Source organism: Rhinolophus ferrumequinum, chromosome 21 (genome assembly GCF_004115265.2).
Source record: "Rhinolophus ferrumequinum isolate MPI-CBG mRhiFer1 chromosome 21, mRhiFer1_v1.p, whole genome shotgun sequence".
Lineage (NCBI taxonomy): Eukaryota > Metazoa > Chordata > Mammalia > Chiroptera > Rhinolophidae > Rhinolophus > Rhinolophus ferrumequinum.
Genome location: NC_046304.1, coordinates 50,409,930 through 50,422,345, shown reverse-complemented (window position 1 = coordinate 50,422,345; position 12,416 = coordinate 50,409,930). Strand labels below are relative to the sequence as shown.

Genomic DNA, 12,416 nt, shown 5'->3' with positions numbered 1-12,416 from the left:
CAGGAAAAGCCTCGGTGTATCAGCTTTTCAGAAAGTAGAGGTTAGCTTTACCATCAACTGGAATCTACAGATACAACTCGAACAATCAGGACAGTGGCAGGAGAGCAGTGGAGATGGTAGAAAGTAGAGACGTGATCACTCCACTGCTGCCACCAGGAGCCTGGCATCCATCTGTTTCCATTTTCTGGGAAACACACACCACCCATGCCAACACATACATGCCCATGGACAATCAGACCTCTCGTGCGGTTTGCCGACAGGGCAGTGCTCACCAGGCACCTGGCAGATGCCCACGGGGAGGCACGATCCATTCTGACAACAATCTGGAAGATGAAGAGTAGTCCTACCTTCCCCCCCGCCCCCCCCACACACAACCCGACCCTCACCCATCCATCCTGGCAGCCAACACTGTCATGATTTCAGACCAGGGTGTGTTTGGGTAAAGAGTGCCACTGAATAATCTGGTTTGGTGCCAGGTAACTCCTCACAGAGAAAGCGCTAACCTGCTGACTAGGGCAGTTCTTTTTGGGGTCTGCAGTTAAGAGGAGCTGTTCGGAAGCCCAGAGACCTGATCCATAAAAGCTCTGTCTACAAAGAACAAAGCTGTGTCCAGAGGACCCTCGCCAGGAGGCCCAGCCTCTGAACCACCACCAACTCTCTGAAATCCCATCCGATTCCTCACAAGGCACCCCAGGCCTGCGCTGCCAAGTCTCTCCCTACCCTTGTCTTTCCAGCCAGGGCTTTCAGAGCTGAGCAAGCCCCAAAGGGTCAGTGACAGACAGTGAGGCTGGAAGCAGCCTCGCCAAGCAGTGACATTCGGTCTCAGCAGCCAACTGAAATGGGATCCTGAGAGGCCGAATTCACTTCTCCCCAAGGCCGCTCTGACTCAGGCTGCCCAGGCCATTTACGAGTACAGCTCAAGGTCCCCATGACACCCCATCCCTGCAAGGGCTGGATGAGGTAGCTGCCACACAAGGAAAGGCACCAGGAGCCAGATGGGAATTATGCTTAACTCCTGCCAACACTACAAGAGTGAAATAACTCTGTGGCCAGCTGGAACCACAGCAGTTCAGAGAGGGCAGCCAGGAGCAGGACACTTTTCTGAGTCTCTCTTTTCCCATCACTCCATACATGGGATTCTGGGAGAGAGCTGTCCTCAACTGTCTGATCTGAAACCAGCAGCTATATCCTTAAAGGGCCAATTCAATTCCTGGCCCATTGTGAAAAAAAAGCACACGCTTCAAAGCCAAATAGCCCTGGGTTCAAATCCTGACTGCAACATGTATCAAATGCTAACCGACCTTGGCAAATGACTTTTCTCTCTGAACCTCAGTGACCTTGTTCACAGAATGGAAATGATAATACCTATTTCACAGAGGTGCAACAAGAATTATGTAAAATATTATATGCATAGGGTCTAGTACAGTATTTGGCACATAGCAGGTCTAAATACATGGTTGCCATTACTGTCATCAGCAAACAAGAAATATGATCAAAGCGAGGACTCAAAAGTAAGGAGAAGAAAAAGAAATGAAAGGCATAAAGATTGTAAAGAAATAAGTAAAACTGTCTTTATTTGCGGAAGATTAGATCATACCGTGTTTCCCTGAAAATAAGACCTAGCTGGACCATCAGCTCTAATGCGTCTTTTGGAGCAAAAATTAATATAAGACCCGGTATTATGTTATATTATACCCGGTATTATATTATATTATATTATAGTATAGTACAGTATAGTATAGTATATTACATTACATTATATTACATAAGACCTGATCTTATATTATAGTAAAATAAGACCAGGTCTTATATTAATTTTTGTTCCAAAAGACACATTAGAGCTGATGGTCCAGCTAGATCTTATTTTCTGGGAAACACAGTATATGTAAAAAATCTTAAGGAATCTACAAATAAGATATTAGAACAAATAAGTGCAAGGTTGCAGGGTTCAAGGTAAAAATACAGAATACAAATATAAATTAAATGTCTATATACTATCATGAAATACAGGAAAATAAAAAAATTAAATATCACTTATAATAGTCCAAAAAAAAAGAAATACTTAAAGATTACTTTAATAAAAATATATCTAAGACCTGTACAGTGCTGAAATTAAAGAAGACCTAAATAAATGGAAAGACATACCATGTTCATGGACTGGAAGACTCAATATTAAGATGTCAATTATCCCCAAATTTATCTATAGATTCAATATAATCTCAATCAAAGACCCAGCTGACATTTTTGTAGAAATTGATAAGCTGATCTAAAATTTATATGGAAAGGTAAAGAATCTAGAATAGGCAAAACAATTTTGAAAAAGGAAAACAGTGAGAGGCCTTACATTGCCTGATTTCAAGACTTAATATAAAACTACAGAAATCTACACATGCAGTACTGGTATACGGAGAGACATACAGTTCAATGGGACAGAAGAGAAAGTCCAGAAATAGACCCATGCACATGGAAAACAAAACTTGACCCTCACCTCATACCATACACAAAACTTAACTCAAAATGGATCACAAATCTAAATGTAAAAATCAAACCTATAAAATTTCTGGAAGAAAACATGGGGGTTGGGGAATCTTTGTGCCTTGGGACAAGCAAAAATTTCTTAGACCACGAAGAACACGAGCCATAAAACAACTTCATATATTTAGTAAGTGTAAGGAATGGTCCTGTTTTCAAAAATATATAAGATATCGTCCCTTCCCTCAAGGGATTTATAATATAGCCCAGTCTTTGGCTACTGTGCAAAAAGATAGCAAAAATTCAAGTTGGAATTAAAATACTCAATGAGAATTGCAAACAGGTGCTGCCTTCTCTTCCCTTCGAATATAGCCTTCTTTAACCGAGATGGCACCCTAGCCATGCTCAACACACCAAAAACACAATTTGGGGTACTTGTATTCGGCTGAATAGCTGTGCCCAAAGGTTCTAACTGATGGACTGATGTTCTGCTGGAGGACGCTTTTTACTAGCAAGTCTAAGGGTTCCATCCTTGGTGGCATCCTAGTTGATACTTTCATCAAAGACTTGAGTAAGGAAACAGATGGTATGCTCATCAAATTCTTGGGTGGCATAAACCTGGAAAGTAGACCAAAGTCAAGATCCAAGAAGATCTCAACAGGCTGAAAGGATGGGCCAAATCGAATACATTCAATATTAAGTCCTGTGCTTAGGTTCAAAAAGTCCTGTATCAATCTACCATAAATGACTTAGTTAAATGCAGTATCAATAAAAGTGACATGGCCGCCCAAAGTTCATTCACACTTAGGCTGCAATAACAGAAGTGCCACATCCCCACAAAGAGAGGAGTAAGTCTGATTTCTGCACATATCAGAGCACATCTGGAATATTTTCTTCATTTGTGCATCACACTAAGGACACTGACAAAGCTGGAACGCTTCCAGATAGCAGCAATCAGGTTGGAGAAACCACGACACGAGAATAGGAAGAACTGAAGACGCTTAGCCAGCGCGTCAAAAACACCTCGAGTGAGAGCAGGGCTAGAAGGGCGTGATGGCTGCCAGGAGAAAGAAGAGCCACGCTAACTCTGGGAGGCTCTTAAAACAGGGGTTAGATCAGCAGAGGGAACATATAGGGAGGTAGAGCAATAGTTTTAGAACTGTACTTAAAAATGGAAATAGGCTGCCCTGAGAGGCCCTGAGTTCCCCGTTACCACAGAGATCCCAGCAGAGGCTGGGAAATTATGGAGACAATATATACATCAGGTAGCAAATAAGAAAGAGATGACTTTTGATGGTCTCTTCTAACACTGAGAATAGGAAACCAAGAAATCCAGTAGCCTCTACATATGAAAAGGTGCTCAACTCCACTTACAGTAAGAGACCTTCAAACTAGACTATCTCAAGAGAAGGAAGTTGGAAAACTTTCACCAGCTGACTTCAAAGTTTATAAAGCTACAGTAACTACTCAAGGCAGTGTGGTATTGGCCCCGTAATAGAGAGTCTAGAAATAGATCCAGACATATGGTCAGTTGATATTTGAGAAAGGTACAAAGGCAATTTAGTGGAGAAAAGATAGTCTTTTCAACAAACTGTGCTGGAGCAATTGAATACCGAGGTGCAGAAAAAGAATCGGGAAATATAACTTGCACCATATACAATAACTCACTGAAAACAGATCACAGACTTACATGTAAAACTATGAAATTTCTAGAAGAAAAGATAGGAGAAAATCTTTGTGACTTAAGGTTAGATTTCTTAGATTCAATACCAAAAGCATACCCCACAAAAGAAGAAATTAATTAATTGGAACTGAGTGGCTGGTAACAGGAGTGGGAGGGAGAATTTTCACTGTTTATACTTTGTGCCTTTTGATTTTCAAACCATGTGCATGTATCAAATGAACTTCTAAAAATCAGCAACCTCTCACTTCTGGGGATATCCCCAAAAGAAGTGAAAACAGAGACTTATATTTGTACATGCATATTCATAGCATGATTCACAATGGCCAAAGATAGAAGCAACCCAAGTGTCCAACGACAGATGAATGGATAAACAAAATGTGACATATATATACGAGTACAATGGAATATTCATCAGCCTCAAATTGGAAGACTATTCTGACATATGCTACAACATGGATGAACTTTGAAGACCTTATGCAAAGTGGAATAAGCCAGTCATAGGACAAATATTGTATGATTCCATTTATATGAGGTCAAATTCATAGACACAGAAAGCAGAATGGTGGTAGTCAGGGACGGAGCGGAGGAGGGGAGTGGGGGGGACACACAGAGGGGAAATGGGGAGTTAGTGTTTAATGGGGACAGTTTCAGTTTGGGAAGAGGAAAAACTTTTGGAGATGGATGGTGGGGATGGTTACACAACAATGTCAGTGTCCTTAATGCCACAGGTTAAAATGGTAAAGTTCATGTACATTTTATCACAATAAAAAAAATCAGCAACTTCTGATTCTAATTTTGCAACTGCCTCTGGCTTATGTTACTAAAGCGACCATCCCCCCTTGCATTCCATGTCAACTTTAGAGATGCTTCTGCTCTTTTGAATACCTTTGAGTCTCTCTCCAGTATATATCTATTCCAAGTGTTCCCCAATATTTTTCTGTTCATCTCCTTACTGAGGAAGGCCTTTACCACGAATTTCTTTTTCAAGAGGATCCTGAAATTAAGAAAACTGGGTGCATAGAATTATACTAAGATTTCTGATTTCTCAAAGGCCCCTGAAAGGGTCTCCTTCCTCGGGCACCCTTCTCTCCTCCATCACTTTTGGCCTTTGGAGCTAGCAAAACCCAAAGCAATCAGTATGAGATGTGCCCAGCTTGATGCAGGCCTCCTACCGGGTCTAAATCTGGCCCTTCCCCTACTCACCAGGCCACGTGACTGATACTGTTTACTGCTGTCTCTGCGGCCACAGGCAAAGCTTATTATTATTCACAAACCCCTGATCACCAACCGAACCATGCATTCAGGCTGGCAGGTCCATTGGGAAGAAAAACATTCCTTCTGCAGCCATGGCCTACCCTTTAGCTCACCTGTGCTATTGTCAACAAATCCAGGCCTGCTTGGGAACCAGGTTTCAAACAATATTGTTAAAGAAGCCTATCTTTTAGGTAAAGAAAGATATGCTTATGGAAATAACACTGACACCATCATATGATAAAAAACATTGACACACATCTACCGGCGGAGAAGTGCCAACGATGACCTGGAACCTTCTCATCTGAACTCCAGGAGTGGATGTAGAGGCTTTGCGGCTTCCCAGATCTGACTGCGATTATAAGAGCTCATACTTGACTCACCAAATGAGGTTCAATAAAGCCTTGGGTCTAGGCAATATTTACATTAGCGCTCCTCCCTTTCCCTATAGAAATTCTTTCCCAAGCCCCAGCATTAGGGAAAGAGCAGTGGGGGCGAACCAAAGGATTGCGACCTTCGTTTTTCGTTAGTAGTGCAGGAGTTAAGCTTTCTAAAAGGCTGATGATTCTCAACACTTGGAGCTGGCACACCCTAGCAACTTCTCAAAATAGAAACGTGAAGGGCTTTCTGTTTTCTTCCATCTCAAGGCCTTGCCCTGGCTCTCGGGTCTAATCTTCTGATGTCAGATCACCACAAACAAGGGGCCAGTGGGGGTGGGGGTTCAAGGGCAGTTAACTCTCAATTATCTGACAACTGGTTATCAAAGGGATGGTTTGTACTCCACCCCCCTGGTCAATGTACTACACCATGGTATCTACCAGTTTCCTTGTTTGTAGTTCTAACAACAAGAACCAGTGAGCAAGGAAGTTAAAGTAAACAGGGCAGCTAAAATAAGACCTTTAGAGTATGTGGATCTTATCTGAACATGCTATCCCCAGTTCCAAGCTTAATGATAATCTACTTTCTGATGTGTTCTGATCTTTACAGTGATTTTCAAAAGTTTTAAACCATGGATAACTTTATTTGATAATCTTTAGATAATGAAACTTATTTGTGCTATGGCTTTTTGTTTTCAAATTTTTAAATTACCCAGTTGTAATACTAAGATGGGCTCTTCTTTGCCAATATTACTATAAAGACATATCCCAGTGGTATTTCTTCTTTCTTCTGTGGTTCTTAACCTTTTTCTGCCTCCACACTGTTCTTACACAGAACACATTCCCCTTAAAAAACATCTCTAATCACACTACAATGGTTCCCAAAAATGGAGGCTGAGGCTACTTTGCCCTGACTCCACCCCTCCCTGCCTTCCCTGAGAATCATGGTAATTATTTATGCTCCCAAATATTGACAGAGACCACAATAAATATTGATGCAGGAAATGGGCCAGTGAACTACTTGCTGGTTACTTAAAATTAATGAATGCAAAACTGTATCAAGAACCTAGTAAGTGCTAAGCTGCATGTAGTGATCCCTTACATACCATCTCATTTAATGCTCCCAACCACCTCGCAAGAGTCCCCGAGAAGTTAGGGCACTTGAGTTCCTCAGATCACACACGGGAAAAACTGGCGCTGCTGGATAAAGAACTCCAGAATCTGGACTTACAAAGTTCTAGCCCCGGCTCTTGGTAACTGACCCTGGCCCTGCCCCTTGGCCTCTCCCAACAGGCAGTCTCTATATCTGTGCATTAAAAACGTTACAACTCCCCCTCCTTACTTCCATCTTCTAAGAGTACCCCGGCATAAGGGAACCACGCCACTAAAGCTGAATGTCTTGAATAAAGCAGGAGAAAATTATTATATCCTCTAATGTACAAAATCACACACTAGAAGGAAAACAGATTCAATACAGCTCCCTCCTTTTTTCCCCAAGAGCCATACAAAACCTCGGAAGAGAGGGTAGGATGTAGCAGCACATGACCAAATCGATGAACGCCCCAAAGTGTAGCCTGTTGTTATACACCAATGAAAGGAGAGCAGGGTTTCCCTCGTATCTGGCACAGGGCACCTTGGCACACGAGGGGCTCTAAAAACTGGACGTTAGGGGTGTGCGGCAGAGGGATGAGAACATAGTGGCACACAAGTCAGTTAATAGGATGGCAACTATTGTGTTCCTCTGGTTGCTTCTAATGAGTCTTTAAACGACTCTGAAAAGACGGAAATTTAATTTCTTTTTTTTTCTTTTTTTTTTAAAGCACGGCACTCTCCGAACTGCAAAGTAGCTGCTCAGGGTTGAGAAGCCCCTGGGCTGGCTCCATCCACCGACACACAGGGGACACGGTCAGCACGAGGGCCCGAGCAGCAGCTGTAGGCGCGCGCAGGGGAGACAACGGTCTGTGTTGGGCCCGGGATGGGGACTCCCAGAGGCCTATAAATACACTGTACGTCAGCCCTCTGGTGAAAGCCCTCTGGGCCAGGGCCCAACCACAACAAACCAGGGGAAGGGGCTCTTTGTTGGCGGGAGGCTTAGATTTCTGACACGGGACCTCCAATGGGTCTAGCCAGGGCCGAGGGCAAGTGTGAGCACCTGGGAGAAAGAAACGGCCAACAGCTGGAGTCAAGAGTCAGTCCCTTGACACCCCCTCCGAAGGGATTCCCGGAGGCCATTCCCTAGGTGCAGACCCCCCGCGCCTCGGCCAAGAATCCGGAGGACTCGGAAGGCCAAGCACCACGCCCCCTTGCTCCCCTAGCTTCGGGCCACGGGCCTTCTTGTACTTACCCGGGCCCGGGGGCCTGTCTTCCTCGCCCGCGTCCTCTCCCCTCCCTGCCCCCTCCTCACTTCAGGTCCCCTCCTCCAGGGGCCGCAGCCATGTCCTTTACTGGCAACTCCAAGGGGGCTTGGCTCCCTTCTCGGACAATAGAGACGCCGCTGGCAAACTAATGTTCTGGGCGTCGATTGGTTGAAATCCGAGACGGGCGGGGATTTCTAGTTTCTTATTGGCTTCACGACGCGCTAGGCTGTAGCTGCAAGCACCCCTTTGGGAGCCTGGCGGAATTAAGTGCCAAGTGATGCCAGCCGGAGAACACGGAATCACTGTGCATTTTGGGGCGTAATGCTCGGGCCCTTTCAGGTCCAGAGGAGGCATTAGTTTTCTTACGGAATTACACTAAAAAGATGGACAGAGTCACCCTCCCACACACACCTCCCCGGCTTTCTTTCTTTTTTAAATAAGCCCTTTGCAGAGCGCCCGTGTCACCTAAGCTCCCTCCTAGTTGCTAGGAACATGCCTGGAGACATCTTGCTCAGAGACCTTGGAGGGAGTCCCTCAGGGAGTAATACTGCGTCCAAACCAAAGCTGGCGAATCTAAGGCAACATTGCCGTTTTCCCCTCAGTTCAATTGAACTCTCCAGGGAAAAACAAGCTTAAAAATTTTTTTTCTAGATAATTAGAGAAATCGCCTGGGAGACCTCTCTTGGGGAAAAAAAGCAAGCCTGTGTCAGTATTTACTTCTGTTTTCCCAGAAATCTAAGTCTGGAGACTTGGGGTTTTTGTTGTTGTTGTTTTTAATCTGTTTATAAAATTAGAAGAGGGTCATGGCTGGCCCTGGGAAGTAAGAGCCCCTTCTCCCTGTTAAATGAATTTAATTATGTAGTTAAAAATCTCTCTTTCTTCTCAGCTCGACAAGAAGGTGCTATTTCAGTAACTCATCTTGTATGTTTGAACTGTTTTAGCTGTTGCCTAATCATTGGTAGAATCATGTCATTTTCCTGCACACAAAAATCTTCTGTACAATTGTCACCCCAATAAATTAAAAAAAAAAAATCTTCTGTAGTTTGTTTTTGCAAATAGACAAAGTCCATATTTCTCAGCCTGACATTCAAATCCCCTCATAAATGGACTCAGACATTTCCAGGCTTACCTCCCCACAAGCCAAACTACTGCAGACACAAAGATTCACCCCCATCCCCTAAATGCATCTGGGACCCTCCCAGCTCTGCCCCTTTACCCAAGAGATTCCCTGTGCTTCGAAGGTTCACTCCTACCAATAAAGCCAAGATTCAATACATCCCCATCCTGAAGGGCCACCTCAAATGCTACCTGTGCTAAATACTTCCCTGACTTTTAGTCTTTGAAACTCTCTCTCTATAGCACGGTGCCACCTTTCTTGTTGTCTCTATTGTCACCTTTACAAAAGTATGCTTTGTACAGCATTATTTTTGTAAGACCTCAAGCAGCTGACTTACCCTGGCAGGCCACACAGTACCTTACTTGGAGCTTTGTACCCAGTAAAATGTTTGATGAATTGAACTAGCCAATTGCCTGTGCCTTAATGTATTTCCACTTCATCCTAGAAGATTTCCAGGGCTGCATTTGGAAGGTTAACAAATGCAACAGAGTCATCCTGCCCTGCTCCACCTGTACTCTAGTTCCCTCTGGCCACACTTGTTTCTCTGTTCCCTTGGGTTTTATGAATATCGCTCAACAAACTTGAACTGAGTGCCTGCCAGTTTGGGGGGGCTGTGCTATAGTCCTTCACATCTTGACCATGCCCTCTGTCGGTCCCCCCAGCCATAAAACTTTGCTGAAGAAGTCCATCAAATCATTTAAGCCGAAACATGCCACTGCACCCACTCTAAATTCACCCTGGCTAGCCTTTTTGTGACTCTGAGGTCCCCAGGGCCATGTCTTGTTGGTTGTCTAGCAACCACAGGCAGCTGTAGCAATCTTTTATTTTTCTGGAGCGTCCTTTGTCTCTCCCTACCAAAATGACCTTGATGAGAAGACTAAGGCCTTCCCATGGAGATTTCTCATCCACTTCACCTACTTCTATTTCTCTCTCAACACTTCTCCAAGGAAGAGATACTCCTCTCCCTTTCCCCATCTGTCCCCTCTGTCCTTTCCCTGACCCTAGCCTATTTCCCATTGCTAGGCTTAGCTTATGCTGTTTGCTGTGCCTGAAATGCCCTTCTCACCTCCTTTCTTACTGGCTAACTCCCTATTGTCCTTTAAGATCAAGTTGGTCTGTCCCCGCTCTGGTTTCTTATAATTCCCTCTAGATAACTGTATCACTCACTTACCACATTGTTTTATATTTTTGGCAGAAAAATAATATTAATAATGTATTAGTATTTGCAGTCTCTTTCTCCCCTCCGGCCTGCTAAAGAAGATTCTGTCTGTGCCTATTAGGTTCCCAGATCACTGTGCAGTATCAAAATAGTAGGTGAAAGGTGGGATGGGGAGGGGCTTAGCCCTGAGTGATTTGGTTTACTTTGGATAGGGGGAGGGGTTACCGGCACATGAAAACATGGGTTTTAAAAGAGGGCAGGAAAAAGTGAATACAGAAGACCCAGGATGGTGTGGATTAGGGAGGAGTTGGAGGAAGTTTGGAGGGAGGGAGAAGAGAAGCTTTAGGGTAGAATGAGAAATGCCTTAAGTGAATAGGTGAAATACCTTTCCTTTATTATTCTGATACTGTACAGTGACCTGGGAACCTAACAGGTAAAGGTAGAATCCTCCTTAGCAGACAGCAGGAGGGAAAGAGAAATTAAAAATAGGGTTGTTGTTTTTTTTTGTTTGTTTGTTTGTTTTATTGGGGGCAGGGAACAGTTCTTTATTGGGGAACAGTGTGTACTTCCAGGACTTTTTTTCAAGTCAAGTTGTTGTCCTTTCAGTCTTAGTTGTGGAGGGCGCAGCTCAGCTCCAGGTCAGGTTGCTATTGCTAGTTGCAGGGGGCGCAGCCCACCATCCCTTGCGGGCGTCGAACTGGCAACCTTGTGGTTGAAAGGACGCACTCCAACCAAGTGAGCCATCCAGGAGCTCAGTGGCAGCGCAGCTCAAGGTGCCGTGTTCACTTTTAGTTGCAGGGGTGGTGGCCCACCATCCCTTGAGGGACTCAAGGAATTGAACTGGCAACCTTGTGGTTGAGAGTCCACTGGCCCATGTGGGAATCAAACCGGCAGCCCTCAGAGTCAGGAGCACGGAAATCTAACTGCCTGAGCCACTGGGCCGGCCTGAAAAATAGGTTTTTAAAAAGGTTTATTATAAATCATTTATGTAATTCTCCCTTTGGCATTTTTCCCAAGAGACTACAATAAGATTTGAAGTTTCTTTGCAATTATTTTTGGATGCCAACTAGTGTTCTTTGTATATGATTCTGTAGGAAGATGAGACATATCATGGCTAGCCTTTATATAGTTAATAACATTATTTATTTATGTGCCCTTTCTCTTTCTATGAGCCCCTTGAGTCCAAGAACTGTGTCCTATTCATTTTTGTGTCACTACTGATTAACTAAGTATCTGTCACACAGTAGGTCCCTGATAAACATTTGTTGAATAAATGACCTGGTACCCAATTATCGTCTCTCTCTAGCATCTTCAGTTACTTCCATTTCCCTGTGTCTTTTCCCCTAGCTGCATAAACATTCATCGTTCTCATCTCTCCTTAAAACAAAAGAAGGAGAGAAATAGAAGTAGATGAAGGGGGCAGGCTAGAGGGAAAAGAAAAAAGAGAAGGGGAGAAGGTAGAAAGAGGAAGAAGGAGGATGCAGAGGAGAAGACCTTCAGCATTAAATGCTCTGGTCTATGTGACACTCTCTGCCAGGTAGCTAATGAATCAACCAGCAATGGCTCCCTCCCCTTCTGTGATGTTATGTCTCTGTTACACCAGCCAGTGTAGAAGTACCGAGTGACTTCACCTATTACAGTCAACAGAGAATCACTTCATTTGTTTTCTGACCCTGTAGAATATTTAAGAGTTATAGCTGAAAACTTCAATGTTACATGACTTTAAGAAAGCTAGCTCAAAGTTGTTAAACCAGTCTGCAAAGAACCTCTTAAAAACTGGTCATAGTGTGTTGGCCTACCTGCCAATCAGTCAGCACAGATTTACTGAGTCCCCTGTATGTGCCAGGCAAGGAGCTGGATGCTGGGCATACAGTGGTGAACAAACCTGAGAGGATCCCTGCCCTCAAGTCAATATTCTAGTGGAGGAGACAGAACCTTAAACAAATAATCATGTCATCACAAGTGTGTGAAATACTGCAAACGAGCATCTCTCACAGGA

The 12,416-nt window shown here is 43.9% G+C and overlaps 1 protein-coding gene across 1 annotated transcript in view; it reads right to left on the bottom strand.

Annotated features, from left to right (window-relative positions):
- The window catches only part of TMEM94 (transmembrane protein 94), a 32,045-nt gene extending 23,782 nt beyond the window's left edge, over positions 1-8,263 (bottom strand). Inside the window, exon 1 of the mRNA XM_033089004.1 lies at positions 8,129-8,263. The gene's annotated coding sequence lies outside the window, so the exon portion shown is untranslated. The remainder of the gene's footprint in view (positions 1-8,128) is intronic.
- Between the last annotated feature and the right edge of the window lie 4,153 nt (positions 8,264-12,416).